This window comes from Chiloscyllium plagiosum, unplaced genomic scaffold, assembly GCF_037043375.1.
Source record: "Chiloscyllium plagiosum isolate Xiang-an unplaced genomic scaffold, Cpla_swu_hap1 HiC_scaffold_27, whole genome shotgun sequence".
NCBI classification, from domain to species: Eukaryota; Metazoa; Chordata; class Chondrichthyes; order Orectolobiformes; family Hemiscylliidae; genus Chiloscyllium; species Chiloscyllium plagiosum.
Window position 1 is genome coordinate 15,398,697 of NW_028270165.1, and position 16,527 is coordinate 15,415,223.

The 16,527-nt window shown below is 45.4% G+C and overlaps 1 non-coding gene across 1 annotated transcript; it reads left to right on the top strand.

Moving 5' to 3' along the window:
* Positions 1–16,243: 16,243 nt before the first annotated feature.
* Positions 16,244–16,315, top strand: trnae-cuc (transfer RNA glutamic acid (anticodon CUC)). Its single transcript has one exon. It is a non-coding gene; the product is annotated as a tRNA-Glu (tRNA).
* The last annotated feature ends 212 nt before the right edge of the window (positions 16,316–16,527 follow it).

A 16,527-nucleotide genomic window follows, 5' to 3' on the forward strand; every position in this document is an offset into this window, starting at 1 on the left:
TTTGTTATTCGATAAAGCATCATTTAGAAAAACAGAGAAGGACATTCCTGACAGAGGAATCGGAGGAGGCATCCCCGACAGAAAATGGCGCAGAATATTCCGGAAGACACATAACCTGGTTGTAATCTGAGAGATTAAATTCTATTATGTGTCATCTGAGTGGGACATGTATTGATTGAAACAGCATACCAGAAGAATCTTGATTTATTCCAGAACACTCAGTAGTTAGGAAGGATTTATTCAGTTTGTTAGTAGTTTTGTTCATTTGTTCACCGTGAGAGTTGGTTAAATAAATTGCTGATTGTCGGTTGCAAAGTGTCAGGGATTTACTTTTAACACTACAGCAGGTTACACCACTTATCACACTGACTTTACAGATTAAAGGGCAACGTGCCACTCTTTGGACGTTTCAGTTTGAGATCTTGGTGAGTGGTGGGGTGGGGGTGGGGGTGGGGGTGTTTCAGCCTTCGCTTTGTAACAGTATTGATGACATTCTCTTGAATGCAATGGAGTCAATATTAATCCCAGCCTCTTGGTGTGGTTGTGGGTGAATCACCTTAATTTGGCTCCTGACTCAGAAACCGCACAGAGAATCAACTGCTGAAACAATGATTTGCACTTTATTGCATGTAGCAACCACAAATAAAACCTCTCAAGTTCATTCAGCTTCACTCCCCAAACTTGGCTATCACCCAGTTGATGGCTGAATTTAACTGGTTTTCCACCGACGGTGCCCATCTCTGGAAGTTCCAGGGGTTTGATGCAGTATTATTCTTCTAAGTACTGCTGCGGCTGCATATTCTGGAGTTGAATTTTCGTGGCGTTTCCTCAATTTCCAATCTGTGGTGTGACTTTTGTTTTTAAGACTCTAACATCACTTCACATTGCTGGAGACCTCAGGTCGACAGCTTACCTTCTTATCCTTGAGGGTTAGCTGTCTGTTTGAAACAGCCTGCCCTGCAATTAACCCCTCTATGTCAGGGCTTTCCTTCTACAGGCAGAATTAATTGTCCTTTTGTCACACCATTATTAAACAACATTATCTTGCCTGTCCCAAGAAACAACTTATTGTATTGCCTCCTTCTTCCCATAGATGTTAACTAGCAGAAATTAAGCCATTTATCGTATTGAATCTGCTCTGCCATTCAATCATGGCTGATATTTTTCTTAATCCCATTCTCCCTGTAACCTTTGAGCCCCTTGATACTCAAGAATGAGTGAATGGTGGAGCAGACTCAATGGGCTGAATGGCCTAATTTCACTTCCTGTGGTGTCACAGTTACTCGTCGGCCCTTTCGTTTCTTGGTCCAGAAAGAGTTATTGTTGACTCGTGAAGTTTGGGAAGCTCTGGAGTTTACAGGTGCACACCACTCTCCTCTCTGCCTCCTCCCAGAATAACGATTCCTCCTGAGATACTGGCAGTTCTTGAGATCCCTGGATGTCCCGGAATACATATCAGTGTGTCTGGAAGTCTCTGCTGCTTCCCTGGAACAGAAGGATTATGGGGAGAATATTCAGAAATCCGAAGAGCAAAGAGACTTGGGACTTCTAGCCCAGGATTCTCTCAAGGTAAACTTACAGGCTGAGTCAGTAGTTAGGAAGGCAAATGCAACAATGCCATTTATTTCGACAGGACTTGAATATAAAAGCAGGGATGTACTTCTGAGGATCTTTCAGGTTCCAGTCAGGCCACAATTGGAGTACTGTACACAGTTTTGGGCTCCATATCTCAGGAAGGATGTACTGGCCCTGGAACATGTTCAGAGGAGGTTGATGACAAAGGTCCCAGGATTGAAAAGCTTAACATATGAAGAACATTTGAGGACTCTGGGTCTAAACTCAATGAAGTTTAGAAGATGATAAGGGAACTAATTGAAACCTATAGCCTACCGAACAGCTTAGACAGAGTGGATGTTGGGAAAATGTTCCCATGGGTAGGAGAAACGAGGACCCGAGGGCTCAGCCTTCAAGTAAAGGGAAGACCTTTTGGACCGGAGATAAGGAGAACTTCTTCAGACAGAGAGTGGTGTATTTATGGAATTCACTGCCCCAGAAGGCTGTGAAGGCTAGATCATTGAATATATTTAAGATGGGGATAACTAGGTTCTTGAGTATCAAGAGGATCAAAGGTAACGGAGAGAATGGGGTTGAGAAACTTATCAGCCATGATTGAATGGTGGAGCAGACTCAATGGGCTGAATGGCATAATTTCTGCTCCAATAATCTTATCATATGCTGATGTGTGGAGGGGTGAGAATGGGGGAAAAGAGATAAAGAGTGGAACACAATTAAAGTGAAGCTGGATACAGATACATAGGAAATACAAGAATTGTACGATAAATTTCAGACCACATAGAAGCACTGGCATACAGAGGGATCTGGCCATATAGATCTCCAAAAGTGGCAATACAGGCGGGTAACGTGATCATGAAGGCACACAGCACGTTTGCCTTGAGTGTAAGAGTTGGCGAGTTATGTTACAGCTCTTTATTCCGGTCACATTCAGAATATTGCGTGCAGTTCTGGTCCCTACACTACCAGAAGGACATGGATGCTCTGGGAGAGGGTACAGAGAAGGTTCACTAGGACACAGCCTGGTCTGGAGGTCTCATTATGAGAAGAGAATGGGATAAACCTGGATTATTTTCACTGTGAACATGGGGCAGAGAGATGACCTCAACAAAATGATGAGACACACAGATTGACTGGACGGGGGTGGCGTGGTGGCTCAATCATTAGCACTGATGCCTCACAGCGCCAGGGAAACTGGTTCGATTTCAGTCCCAGGTCACTGTCTGTGTGGAGTTTGCACATTCTCCCTGTGTCGATATGGGTTTCCTCCGGTTTCCTCTCACAATCCAAATGTGTGGGTTAGGGTGGAGTGGCTATGCTAAATTACTCCAATGCCCAGGGATTGGCAGGTTAAGTTGGATTGTCCGTGCTTAAATTGCCCCACAGTGTTCAGGAATGTGAAAGTTAGGTACATTAGTCAGGGGTAAATGTCGAGTAATAGGGGTAGGGAAATGGGTCTGTGTGGATTATTCTTTGGATGTTTGGTGTTGGGCCAGATAGTCTGTTAGATAGTCAGAGGCTTCCCCCACCCCACCACCAGGGTGGAAAAGTCAACTACAACAGGGCACAAGTTCACGAGAGGGGGACAGTCTGGGGGAGAATTGAAAGGGAAGATTTTTCACACAGTTGGATGGTGGATGCCTGGAATGAACTGCCAGTGGACGTAGTGGAAAGAAGCACCTTAGCAACACTTAAGGTGTATCTGGACAGACACATGAAGGGGAGGTGAATACAGGGACAGAAACCATGCATCGGCAATAAATAGCAGGTCTAAGTTAGGATTAAGAATTGGCACAGGCTTGGGCGGGGAGGGGGTAGGGGGTAAAGTGAACTTTCAAAAAGCATGGGATACCTGTATGCTGATGAAGGGGTGGGTAGAGGCTCGGGTGGAGCATAAGCACTGATAGTGGCCAATTGGATCGACTGTGCTGGAGACTCAATGGGACAGAGACAAATGCATCTATTTCGGATCTACTTGCACTTCAGCCGTTTCTGTGGACTGTTTCCGTAGGGAAGGTGCAATCCCAGGTTCAGAGAGCATCAGCCCCCACTGGAAGTAAAGTGGGTGAGAGAGCGGCCATTCAGCATAAAGGAACCCCTTACCCCTCCCACTTCACCCACTAAACAGGGTTCATGGTGTGACTCTCAGCAGCGGTAACAGCAGAGTCCAACCCGAATCCCTGCGCCATCTAACTTGTGAAGTTGCTGGTGTCTCCACAAGTTGCACGACTGGGTGAAGCCCTTTCCATACACTGGACAGGTGAACGGCCGCTCCTTGGTGTGGATATGCTGGTGTTTGCGCAGGGTGGAGGAATCACAGAAGTCATTGCTCCACACGGGACAGGTGAACTGCTTCCCCTCAGTGTGGACGCGGAAGCTGAGCAGCAGGTGATACGACTGGGTGAAGCCCTTCCCGTACACAGAGCAGGAAAACGGTTTATCCCCGGTGTGCATCCGCTGGTGCGGCAGTAGGTGGTGTGACTGAGTGAAGCCCTGCCCACACACGGGGCAGATGAACGGGTTCTTGCTGGTGTGGACACACTGGTGGGCCAGGAGGTGGTGTAACTGAGTGAAGCCTTTCCTGCACTGAGTGCAGGTGAACAGCCGCTGCCCGGTGTGCAAACGTCGATGAATTTCCAGTGTAGATGGCGAAGGGAAACCATTCCCACACTCCCCACATTTCCACGGTTTCTCCATGGTGCAGGTGCCCTTGTCTGTCTCAGACCATAACAATCAGTTGAAAGCTCACTCACGCTTACAGCATGTGTGTGGTGTTACTGGTGAATCCTCTGATAATTGGAAAACTCTCATTCAGTCTGTAAAGCTTGTTCCAGTCACTACTCTGGTGTGTGGGTATGTGAAACTCTTAGAGTTTCCAGTCACACTGACGTTTAAAACCTAACTAAGCAGACAGACCTTTTCCCCTTTGTTTTCAAGGCCATCAATATCCACGTCCTCGTGAATCAAGTGACTGTCAGACCTTGATGTGATGTTTGGTCTGAGATTTCTGCCGCCAAATCTTTCTCTTGTAATATTCCAGTGAAGTGATTGCAAAGGTCATCACAGTCAGTCCATGATAGAAAATCTGAACGTAATTCTAGTTACTGTGGAACATTCTTTCCTCTCAATCCCAAAGATCTTTGTGTTGATGTATACGTAACTGTAAACCAACAGGGTTATGGGGCAGACTGCATACCTCCACGAAGAGTTCACATGGACTCAAGTTGCTGAATGGACCTCTTTCGTGCAGTATTGACACTTTTACTGAAGATCTACAATATGCTGCAGTACGATATTACAAGCCCAGGAACAACTGCAAATCAGACACGGTCTTTTCAGAAGTTGGACCATGAACTTCTGAAGCTGCTGCTGCTCTTCCTCTCCCTCTCTGAATGAAGATTGATCTTCACCCAGACTGCAACTTCCTTCCTCTGTAAAAATATTTGTGAACACATCCCTTTTTTTGAAGGATGGCATGTTTTCTGATCATCACAATTAAAAGAGTGTCTTCCCCTTGATATGCAAAGTGACAGTCAGTCAGGGGAGGGCAGGGTCACGTCTTGTTATTGTTGTGTGGAATCTGTGACAGCTGCAACAATTCATCCCAACTCCTGTACTCAGTGCTCTGACTGATGAAAGCAAGCATGCCGAAAGTCTTCTTCACTGCCCTGTCTACCCATGACTCCACTTTCTAGGAGCTATGAACCTGCACCCCTACATCTCTTGGTTTGAAATACTGCATATGAAACAGATTTGGTGTTTGTTGGTATGTGATATTATTTGGTGCTTATCTCGGCTCTAATTCGGTATTTTATTCTGAATGCCATGACTGATGAGGGCCAGTGTGCCAAAAATTTCTACCTGTGACTCCACTTTCAGAGAACTGTGAACATGTACTCCAAGATCCCTCTGTTCCACTGCACTCCTTAAGGTCCTACCATTCACCATGAAATTCCTACCTTGATTTGACTATACAACATGTAAGACCTCACACTTATCTATATTAAACTCCATTTGCCATTAACCTTAAACCTATGCCCTCTAATTTTGGACTCCCCCACCCCTAGGAAGAAGACCTTGCCTATTTACCCTACCCATGTCCCTCATGATTTTATAAATGTCTTTAATATCACCCCTCAGCCTCCAAAGCTCCAGAGAACATAGCTCCAGTCTATTCAGCCTCTTCCTGCAGCTCAAACCCTCCAACCCTGGCAGCATCCTTGTAAATGTTTTCTGACCCTTTCAAGTTTCACAACACCCTTCCTGCAGCAGAAAGCACAGAATTGCGTGCAGTATTGCAACAATGATGGGACGAATGTCCTCTGAAGAGGATTTTAAAAGAATATTTATAACTACACGCAAATCAGGTTAGTTGGGCATGACTTTCCCATAGCAGTTTGTTTTGGTTGTCCTTCATTAACCTATGCTTTATAATATATAAGAAAATATTTTGAGGGATGGGATTGTTGCTCGCACGTCCAACATTTTCTCCCCATCCCTCATGGCCTTTGGACTGAGCAATTGGCTACATGCTAGAAGGCAGTTGAGAGTCAACCACATTGTAGTAGGTCTGGAGTCACGTCATGTGAGCGTGTGCACGCGTGTGTAGGGTTGTGAATGGTAGATTTCCCTCCCTAAAAGAACATCTTCACAACACTCTGTAATGATTGGACAAAAATAACAGTTCTGGCAGCATCTATGAGGAGACGACAGTGTTACTGTTTTGAGTCCGGTGGCCCTTCAAAATTAGGATTCAAAACATTAACTGTTTTCTTTCCACAGATGCTGCCAGACCTGCTGCATTTCCCCAGCAATTGTGCCTTTTGTTGCTGATCTCCAACAGCTGCAATTCATTGTCTGAGCCAATAATGGTTTCCTGGTTGCCAGTACAGAGACAAACTCTCACTTCCAGATCTTTTTAATCGTTGAAAATAAAGTCCACTAGCATCCATGATGGGATTTTAATTTTTGTTCTCAGAAGTCCGAGATCTCTGTGCTACTTAACCAGTATCACGAGATCACAATCTTCCCTTCACTGACAGTGATATTGACAATCTTGTCCTGAATATTTTTCTTTATTCATTCATGGAACGTGACACTTGGTCTCCCAAAAAATAACCAAGTGCCAATTCAGAGGGCAGTTAAGAGTCAACCACATGACTTTGGATTCACCAAACTGGGAAAGGACTGAAAATTTCCTTCCTTAAAAAAATGTTATTAGTGAACAAGATAGGTACTTATGACAATTGATAAGATCACCAAAGCAGCGATAAGTTAATATTCCAGATACATAAATTGATTTCAAATTGCATCGGGGCCATAGCAGCATCAATTTGAAACTCCAGATGTGAAATTCAGTAACAATGCCCAAATGCCACCGACTCCCTCCAATCTCGAGGCTTCCCAACACTGACTGGTCTGTAATTGCCAATTGCATCCTTTTCCATCTCACTATTTACTATTCAATTCAGCCCACTGAGTTGACTCTGCCATTTATTCAGATCACGATTATTCTGGGAAACATTTACTCCATTTTGCTGCATTTCCCCATATTCCTCAATTCGCTTACTGATTAAAAAAAAACTATCTCAGCCTTGAATGCACGTAACAACCCAGGCTCAACAGCCCTCTGTAGTATCAAGTTCCACAGATTTACTGCCCTCAGGAGAAATTCCTATCTGTCCTAAACATGCAATCTCTTATTTGGAGGTTACTTCCTCTGGTCCCAGACTCACCCACTTTTCCACGTCTAGCCTGTCAAGTCTCCTCAGAATCATGTACGTGACAATAAGGTTACCTCTAATTCTTCTAACTTCTAATAAGCACAGGCCCAACCTATTCAGTTCTCCTCATGAGACATTCTTTCCATCCCTGGTATCATCATGGTCAACCTTCCCTGGACTGCCTCTAATGCCAATATATCTTTCCTCAGGTAAAAGGCCCTAAACTGTTCACAGTATTCAGTTGTGGCCTGACTAATGCCTTACATAGATTCACTATAACCTCCCTACATTTCTACTCTATTGAAAAGGCCAACCTCCCATTTGCCTCCCGATTACTCACTGGAATTGGATGAAGAGATTCGTGGTCGTGATTCCAAATCCCTCTATTCTGAAGCTTTCTCCATTTGATATTCAGTTCTTCACCTCTTGACAAACTGCATTACCTCATTTTCCCATCTGCCAAGCTTTCGCTCATTTGCTTAACCTGTCTATATCCCTCTCCAGATATCTAATATCATCCTCACCACCTGCTTTCACATCAACTGTTTCTTCTGCAAATTTAGCAATAGTACCTTCACTTTACTGATCCAAGTAATTCGTATATATATATTGTTGGCCCCAGCGCTGATCCCTGTGGTACACCACTAGTTACAAGTTGTCATCCTGAACATGCCCCTTACCACTACTGTGGTAGTTAACCAATCCTCTATCCATGCTAACATACAGCCTCCCAACACTGTGGGCTCTTTGCTTACTATTTCATGAGATGTGAATATCATTGGCTGTGCCAACAACTCTTCCCAAACACACCTTGAAAAGGTGGTGCTGAACTGCCTCTTAATTTGCTTCACAAAAATGATGTGAACTGCAACAATGTTCAGGAGTGAGTTCCAGCATTTTGGTCAATAACAAAGAAACAATGCGATATATCTTGCAGTCGGAATCCTGTGTTCACACTTGTTTGTTCTTGGTGGTTGAGGTCATGACTTGGAAGGTGCTTTTGAAGAACCACCACTCATGCAATCAAGCCGGACTGATAGATTGTGGCCCGAGACTCTGCCATTTTGACTTCCCTCATCAATCTACATTCTTTCCAGCGAAGTTTCAGTCTCAAACCGCCACGCAATGCCATCTGTTACGGCTTAAAAGATAAGAATACACATGATTACCAACCGTATTTTGGGTTGTATAAATCTTTGCCTGCCAGAATTATTTTCCAAAAGACTTTAATTAAACTGGGTGACTGCATGAAATGTTTTGTTGGTCAGACTATAATCATCATCCTCAAAGGAGACAATGCCAGTAATACCATTGAACTTGTCTTTTTGTTTAAAAAGCACAAGTTCTTGATTTATTTTTACAACTTACTAGCATTCACACCTGCATATTCAATATCAAACTCAGGCAACATAAATGAAATTACACCATTAATTTTGTTTTACAACAATCCAACAGATTAATTAATAATACACAGTGAATACCAAGGCTGATTAATGTGAAATTAAATTTGACTGAAAATGTAAAATCGAGATGAGAGATAACAAATGGGGGAAGGGCAGAAGGCAAGAAATGCAGCATCACAGAAGGTGCTCCTCCAGGGAGTGTATTTTACCAACTACAACTGCTAAATATAAACAAACACTCTGACATGGTCCTCCGGTTTTAATGTAAACCTTACTCCCATACAATTGGTACCATATAAATAAGTTAATAGATACAAGCCTTGAGCAAATCCAGCCTCCAGCCGGGCCCCCCGCTTCTTGGAGCTCAGAGAGGGGTTCCCACTCATTCATTCAACAGGAGGCGGCTCAATTTATTGTAATGGGCACGGAGGGTACAGTGGTCGTGTATCATGTTGTGGAGGAAGCTGTTTCCTCTCATTCAACAGAAGAGGATCTATTTACTAGAGTTTTTTGTGGTGCAGCTGTAGTCTCCCATAGAGCCCTGAGTCTCACGTTCAAATCCCACTGCTCCAGTGTGTGTAATAACATTACTGCCCAAGCCACGTGCCAATTGGCAGAGGGATAAGAAAATTAGGGAAGTAAACACGTCAACCTGTTCAATGCTATCTCCAATCATTTCACTTCCTATCCCAATCGTACTCCAGTAAGCCCAGCCTCGTTTCACGAAGGTTCTTTTTGAGAAGTTTAATCGGGCATTTTTGCACAAGTCAAGTTAAGAAAGCCGGGATCCCTCGCATGACTGCGCGGTAGACAACAATTGTAATTCGAGGCGGGGAGGCTGAATTATGAATTCACTAATAGCCTCCCCTAAGCGATGGTGGAGCCAACGCCGCCACCTCTCTCTGTGGCGCAATTGGTCAACGCGTTCGGCTGCTTACCGAAAGATTGGTGGTTCGAGCCCACCCAGGGGCGGTGTGTTCGCTTGGCTTCGAAGCTGAATGCTTTTAATGGGGTCAGGAAAATGTTCCCCAAACGGAAATCCTCTCCACAAAGGGGTTTCTGAATTGAATTAATGTCTAACATCAGGGACTGTGGATGCTGAGAAGCCGAGACAAAAAGAGAAACTCGGCAGGTTTGACAGTACCTGTCGGAGAAAACAGAATTTTGAAATGTTGTCTCTGATTCTCTTTCCACAGATGTTGCCTGACCTGCTGAGTTCCTCCTGCAATTTCTCGTTTTGTTTTTAACGGAAAGTTCATTTCATCTTTTGGGATGAACACCTAGACTCGCCATGTGCAGATATTTAACCCTTTCGAATCACTGTGAAGTGATTAGATTCAAACAAACTCTGCGATGATTCACTCTTTCGCAGCTCCACAGGCAGACAGACCTGGGAAGTGAAGTTGTCAGTGTGGTTCTGTATTCGTGGGCCGAGTGGTTAATGCGATGGACTTGAAATCCATTGCGGTTTCCCCACGCAGGTGTGAACCCTGCCGACTATAAAATGAGAAATGTCGTCGAAAAGAAAGGGAGCTTGCTCCCCGGCTTCTTCTTTAAGATTCAAATCAGTGGAGGGGGAAAAATATTTCACTCACATTGGGACTGGTGGGAATCTGCGACCCACTGCCTGTTCGGGTGGAACAAGCAGATACCCACAGAGCTTCGTTTGAGGCTGTGAGCAAAGTGTTTGGAAATGAGACTAGAACAGTGAGGGGCTTGAAATCGTGATCGAAATGAAGCAGGCACCTGAGGACAAGGGTGTTTCCTTTGCCAGTGAAAGATACAGCTTCACAAAGTTAGGCCTGTGGAAGGGAATCAGTGACGGTGATTATCTTTGTTTGTTCACCTTGTGAAGGTTCCCATTGCTGCGCATGTCCGTGTTAACGTCAGAACTCTGCAGGATTGTGGCGTTAGATACGCACCGGGCCGGGGCACAATGGAAGACGCATCTGACTCCACCTACCTGTTTGAAATGCAGCTCACAGCTTCTTCACACACCCCAATTAATCTTTCCCATTGTCCTGAAGCCGGCATACGGTTTGAATTCTCGATCTGTGGGAATGGGAATCTTTTCACTGTCTCCCATCAGTCAATGTCCCTGAGAACATCGGAGTCAAGTCACAGCGCTGTCAGATGAGGGGAAGCTGAAATAGCCCCACACGCTGCTCACGGGCACGTTTTACTTACCCCAACTCAATGCTTCAACCACTGCGGCTCCTGGGAATGGAAAGGAAACAATCACCAAAACCCAGTCTTAGCTTTGTGAATCTTCAGAAAATCAGCAAACGTTCATCCCTTCGGATTTTCTATCCTGGGCTGAGAGGGAAGGGTTTTGTCACTCTTTTGTAGGACATTGCAAGTGGATGTTTTGCAGAACAGTACCACAATGCAATCTGATTAATCAGGACCTGGATGTTTTCGGCCTTTGAATGTAAGTGTTGTGCTCAAGAACTTTGTTGTTCACAGTTTATAATACTTATCTTCCCAGTCCCCTGTACCACTTATCAAAAATGTTTAGGTTGCGTCTTGTAATCCTTTCACTGTCTGCTAATGAGGATAGCGTTTCCGTGTTTTACCTAAATTATCTTGACCTTGCATACCTCAAGCCTCAAGCTAATTTCACGAGAAACCTTCTCCAGTTCAAAAGCCAACTGTTAATGATGGCTCTGTTTCTTGTCACGTATCCAATTTCAGATCGATGTTGTTAATGTCCCTTTTATTCCTTCAGATCCAGGTTTCGCTCACAGGGCTAGAACAGAACTGTCACCAAATACATTTACCAATCTACGTTCATCCTACCGATTGTATTAGCATCATCAACACTTCTCATCAAAATAACTCGAGAGACTTTCATCACAATTTTCTATGAACAGGTTCTACATTAGCTTTGCTGAATGATCCCCAAATTTCTTGAAGTGGCTCCTTATTTTCGGCCCTGATGATTAATCTCTCTATGCATGGGAATGGATCCTTCCCACCCGTTCTATCACTCATCAATGTGTGTAGTTCAATTCGATCTCCCATCAGCCTCCTCTGTCCTGATCAAATCCAGGGGAACAGAATACGTTGGGACTATGGCGCGGACAGGAAAAGCCCAATACTCACCTTTCCTGTTAGAACCATTCCATGAGAAATTTTAGACCACAACCTTGCGCGTGTAGTTGTGGCCGAACACTTAAAGTGCTGGCGTAGAGATCCTTTGGGGCTCCCCCGCCCAGGGTGGTAACCTGCTGACTATGCTTTCTTCACTGGCGATTTTAAATGACTTCCTGTTGGCTGCATTATCGCTCAAACTTCACAAAACCCGTCTCGATAAAATCCAGTTTTCTCATGTCTGGGAATTGATTGCCATGCAGGAAAGTCGGGTTGTGAACAAACAATGTACCAGCCTCACAACGTCAGCTCTGTTTACCTTTCCACAGATGCTGCTCGACCTGTTGGCGTTCTGCAGTATTCTCTGTGTTTATTAGGCACAAGTGCTGCTTTTCATTCAAGAACTTCAATCTCTGTCCTCTGGTAACTGACTCTGGTCAGTGGCAATTGATTCTTCTGATCATTAATCTGCCCATTCCCACCGCTTCTTCTCCCATCATGATCAACAGCCCCAGGAAATCTCCAGTCAACCTTCTTTGCTCCAAAGCGAACATTCCCAACCTTGGGAATGTCTCTCCAAAATGGAAATTCCTCATCCCTGGAAATGAATCATGGCGTATAATTGGGAAGAGGTTTTGGCAAAATATTGTCAGTTACGAAATGGAAAAATGTTCATGAAGCAAAACAGAAATCCCAGTCTCCAGCTTTGTGAATCTTTAGAAACTCTTTGGGAAGCGGATTCAGAGGAGAATGAAGGATGAACTGTCCGACTCAGTAGACACAGTCCAGACACCGTCCCCTTGTTGAAGAGGCCGGGAGATTGACACTGATGTTCTCGGGACATGACCTGATCTGAGACATTGAAAGAATTGTCGTTCCTGCACATGAGGAATTCAAACCCCTTCTCGCCTCCGAGCCAATGAGAGAACTCGGGAACAGGCAAAACACTGAATGGCTCGAAGGGTGACGGCCCGGAGTAAGAAAGCTAGTTCCTCCTGACATGGATGTGTCTCCAGCCTGTCCCCGGTGTCTCCACAATGAATGTCCCAGGCTTTATTATGGAAAAGTAAAACTGATAGACGACAACTGGAATTCGAGGCCGGGAGGCTGAATTATGAATTCACTAATAGCCTCCCCTAAGCGATGGCGCAGCCCATGTCATCGCCTGTCTCAGTGGCGCAATTGGTCAACGCGTTCGGCTGTTAACCGTAAAGGTTGGTGGTACGAGCCCCCCCAGAGGCGATGTGCTTCTGGTTGCCTGTCACTTTAACACGCCACCGTGGCCCACATCTCTGTCTCAGGCATGCAGCAGTGTTCCAGCAAAGCTCTGCTCCAGATGGAAGACCAGCGCCTCATTTTCCGTTTGGAATCCTCCAGTCTTCAAGATCGAGTTCAATATTATTTGGACCCGAACTCCCCCATGCCCTTGATCCCTTCCACACCCACACGAGGCCGTGTTATCATATCGTCTGCTGTTACACACGACTTATTGTTAGCCAGGAATAGTCTCCATGAACAGTTCGTCACCCTCCGACACAGATCGTTATTCTCTCCTTTGTCCCTCCAATGTTCTCCCTCTGAACTCGTGGCAAAGAGAGCAATGTGGATTGATATCCCTGAGCCAGCTCTTTGTCCCATCTCCAGGAACCGGGTTCTCTCCACTGGCGGATAACTAAACCACTTTGTTGTTGCGTTGACGTGAGGAGATTGTATAAATATAAACTTTTCTAAATCCCCACCTTCCGTTGATTGAACTGTGAGTTCACTCTGAATCACAACACGTGTCACAGCACAATTTGAGGCCCACATTAGCTCTGCTGGTTCTACACAGCAAGTAAATGAGAGCCTCTATTCGTATCATTCTCTTGCCTTCGCTCTGTAAATCTCCACATTGTTACTTTGGACATGACCACCGAATTCCCTTTTGTGTTCTTGAATATGCCTCCTTGTCACGGTCAGACAGGGACAAGAAAGTGTTCTTCCTAATGTCACTTTTACTTTTTTTTCCAAATGCCTTGAAATTTCTGCCAATTTTTTGGGAAATTGAAAGGATTCTCATTCCTGAACATGAGGCTGAATTGATTTAATTTCTAACGTAAAGGACTGCGGATGCTGAGAATCAGAGACGCAAAGAGGAGCTGCTGGAGAAACTCAGCCGGTTTGGCAGTACCTGTGGGAGAAAACAGAGTTCTGAAATGTTGTCTCTGATTCTCTTTCCACCGATGGTGCCTGACCTGCTGAGTTGCTCCTGCAATTTCTGTTTTTGCTTTTAACTGAAAGTTTATTGCATCTTTCGGGATGAAACAACCAGACTCGCCATGTGCAGATATGTAACCCTTTCGAAACCTGTGAAGTGATTGTATTCAAACAAACCCAGCAATAACTCACTATTTCTCAGCTCCACAGGCAGAGAGACCTGGGAAATGAAGCTTTCAGTGTGGTTCTTTATTCGTGGGTCGAGTGGTTAATACGATGGATTTAAGATCGATTGCGGTTTCCCCACGCAGGTGTGAACCTTGCCGACTACAGTTGAGAAATGTCGTCAAAAAGAAAGGAAGACTGTTCCCCGGTTTCTTCTTTAAGATTCACATCAGTGGAGGGGTTGGAAATCTGCAACCCATTGCCTGTCAGGGTGGAACAAGCAGATACCCACAGAGCTACTTTTGAGGCTATGATCCAAGTGTTTGGAAATGAGACGAGAAGAGTGAAGAGTGAGGGGCGTGAAGTCGTGATCGAAATGAAGCAGGCACGTGAGGACGAATGTGTTTTATTTGCCAGTGAAAGATACTGCTTCACCAAGTTGGGACAATGGAAGGGAAGCAGTGATGGTGATTATCTTTGGCTGTTCCTCTTGTTAATGTTCCCATTGCTGCGCATGTCCGTGTTAACGTCAGAACTCTGCAGCATGGCGGTGTCAGGTACGCACAGTGCCAGGGCGCAATGGATGACGCATCTGACTCCACCTACCTCTTTGAAATGCAGCTCACAGCTTCTTCGCACACTCCAATTAATCTTTCTCATTGTCCTGAAGCCGGCATACGGTTTGAATTCCTGATTTGCGGGAATGGGAATCTTTTCACTGTCTCGCGTCAGTAAGTGTCCCTGAGAACATCAGAGTCACGTCACAGCGCTGTCAGAGGAGGGGAAGCTGAAATCGCCCCACACGCTGCTCATGGACATATTTCACTTTCTCCAACTCACCTCCCCAACCACTGCGGCGCCTGGGAGTGAAAAGGGAACAAACAACAAAACCGAGTCTCAGCTTTGTAAATCTTCAGGAAATAAGAAATCTGTTCATCCTGTTGGATCTTCCATCCTGGGCTGACAGCGTTGATTTTAAATGGCTGTCCAGTCAGTGCCGATTCGTTTTGGCTGAAAAAAATCTTCCTTATCTCATCCCAGCATTTCTTGCCACAGGGAACTGTGCGGCAGAGTTCATGTATATATTTCCTTGTATGGTATTTTGTAAATAACATTCGTTTGCGGGTTGTTTGTATAGGCTATTCCGGGTTCATTAGCCGCTGTTTAAGTGTGTTGGTAGGGCTACCAAATGCTGAGAGGGCTGAGTTGTCTGGACATCATTTCCCAGATGTCTTTTATGTAAAGTAATGTGGCTAGGGTTTCTGCACACGTTGTGTCTGCTTGTGTCAATTTGTTGATGTGAAATCGACACACTGGGTTTATTGGGTAGGCAAAAGTGCGGATTGCAGATGCTGGAAACCAGAGTTTAGATCAGAGTGGTGCTGGAAAAGCACAGCAGGTCAGACAACTTCCGAGTAGCAGGAAAATCGACTTTTCGGGCAAAAGCCCTTCATCAGGAATGGAAGCAGGACGCCTCCAGGGCGGAGAGATAAATTGGGGGGTGGGGGTGTGCTGGGCCGAAGGTAGCAAAGAGTACAATAGGTGAATGGGGGTGGGGATGGAGGTGAAAAGTCAGAGAGGAGGGTGGAGCGGATAGGTGGGAAGGGAGATTGGCAGGTGGGACAGGTCATGAGGATAGCACTGTGCTGGAAGTTTGGAACTGAAGTAAGGTGTGGGGAGGGGAAATGAGGAAACTGGTGAAGTCTACATTAATGTTCTGGGTTTGAATTTATCCGAGGCGGAAGATGGGGCGTTCTTCCTCCAGGCATCGGGTGGGGAGGGAGCGGCGATGGAGGAGGCCCAGGACCTGCATGTCCTCGGCAGAGTAGGAGGGGGTGTTGAAATGTTGGGCCAGAGGGCGATGGGGTTGATTGTTGCGGTTGTCCTGGAAATATCCCCTCAAGCGCCGTGACTGGACTCGGCGAGGAGTCTCCAGCCTCCCCAATGTAGAGGAGACCGCATCGGGAGCAATGGATACAAGAAATGACATTGTTGGATGCACAGGTGAAAGCTTGCTGACGAACGCGGCCCAGGTTCGATTTCCGGGCAGGAAAGTAATTTTTAGGAGAGCTGACAAGCAGCATCCGCATCTCCCTGGTGGTCTAGTGGTTAGGATTTGGCGCTCTCACCGCCGCGGCCCGGGTTCGATTCCCGGTCAGGGAAACCATTTTCAGGGGTGCAGGCTACCCATTCTTCTTAAATGCGCTGTGTAATTATTTTTCGTCGTTCCTGGGTGCTGCAGTGTGTCGTGGCTCGTTGAAATAGTGCCCTGATTCAGATTTGTTTGTATGTGGAGGGATGATTGCTTCTGTAGTTCAGTACTTGGTTCGTGTGCGTTGTTTTCCTGTAGAGGCTGTTTTGAATTTACCATTGAC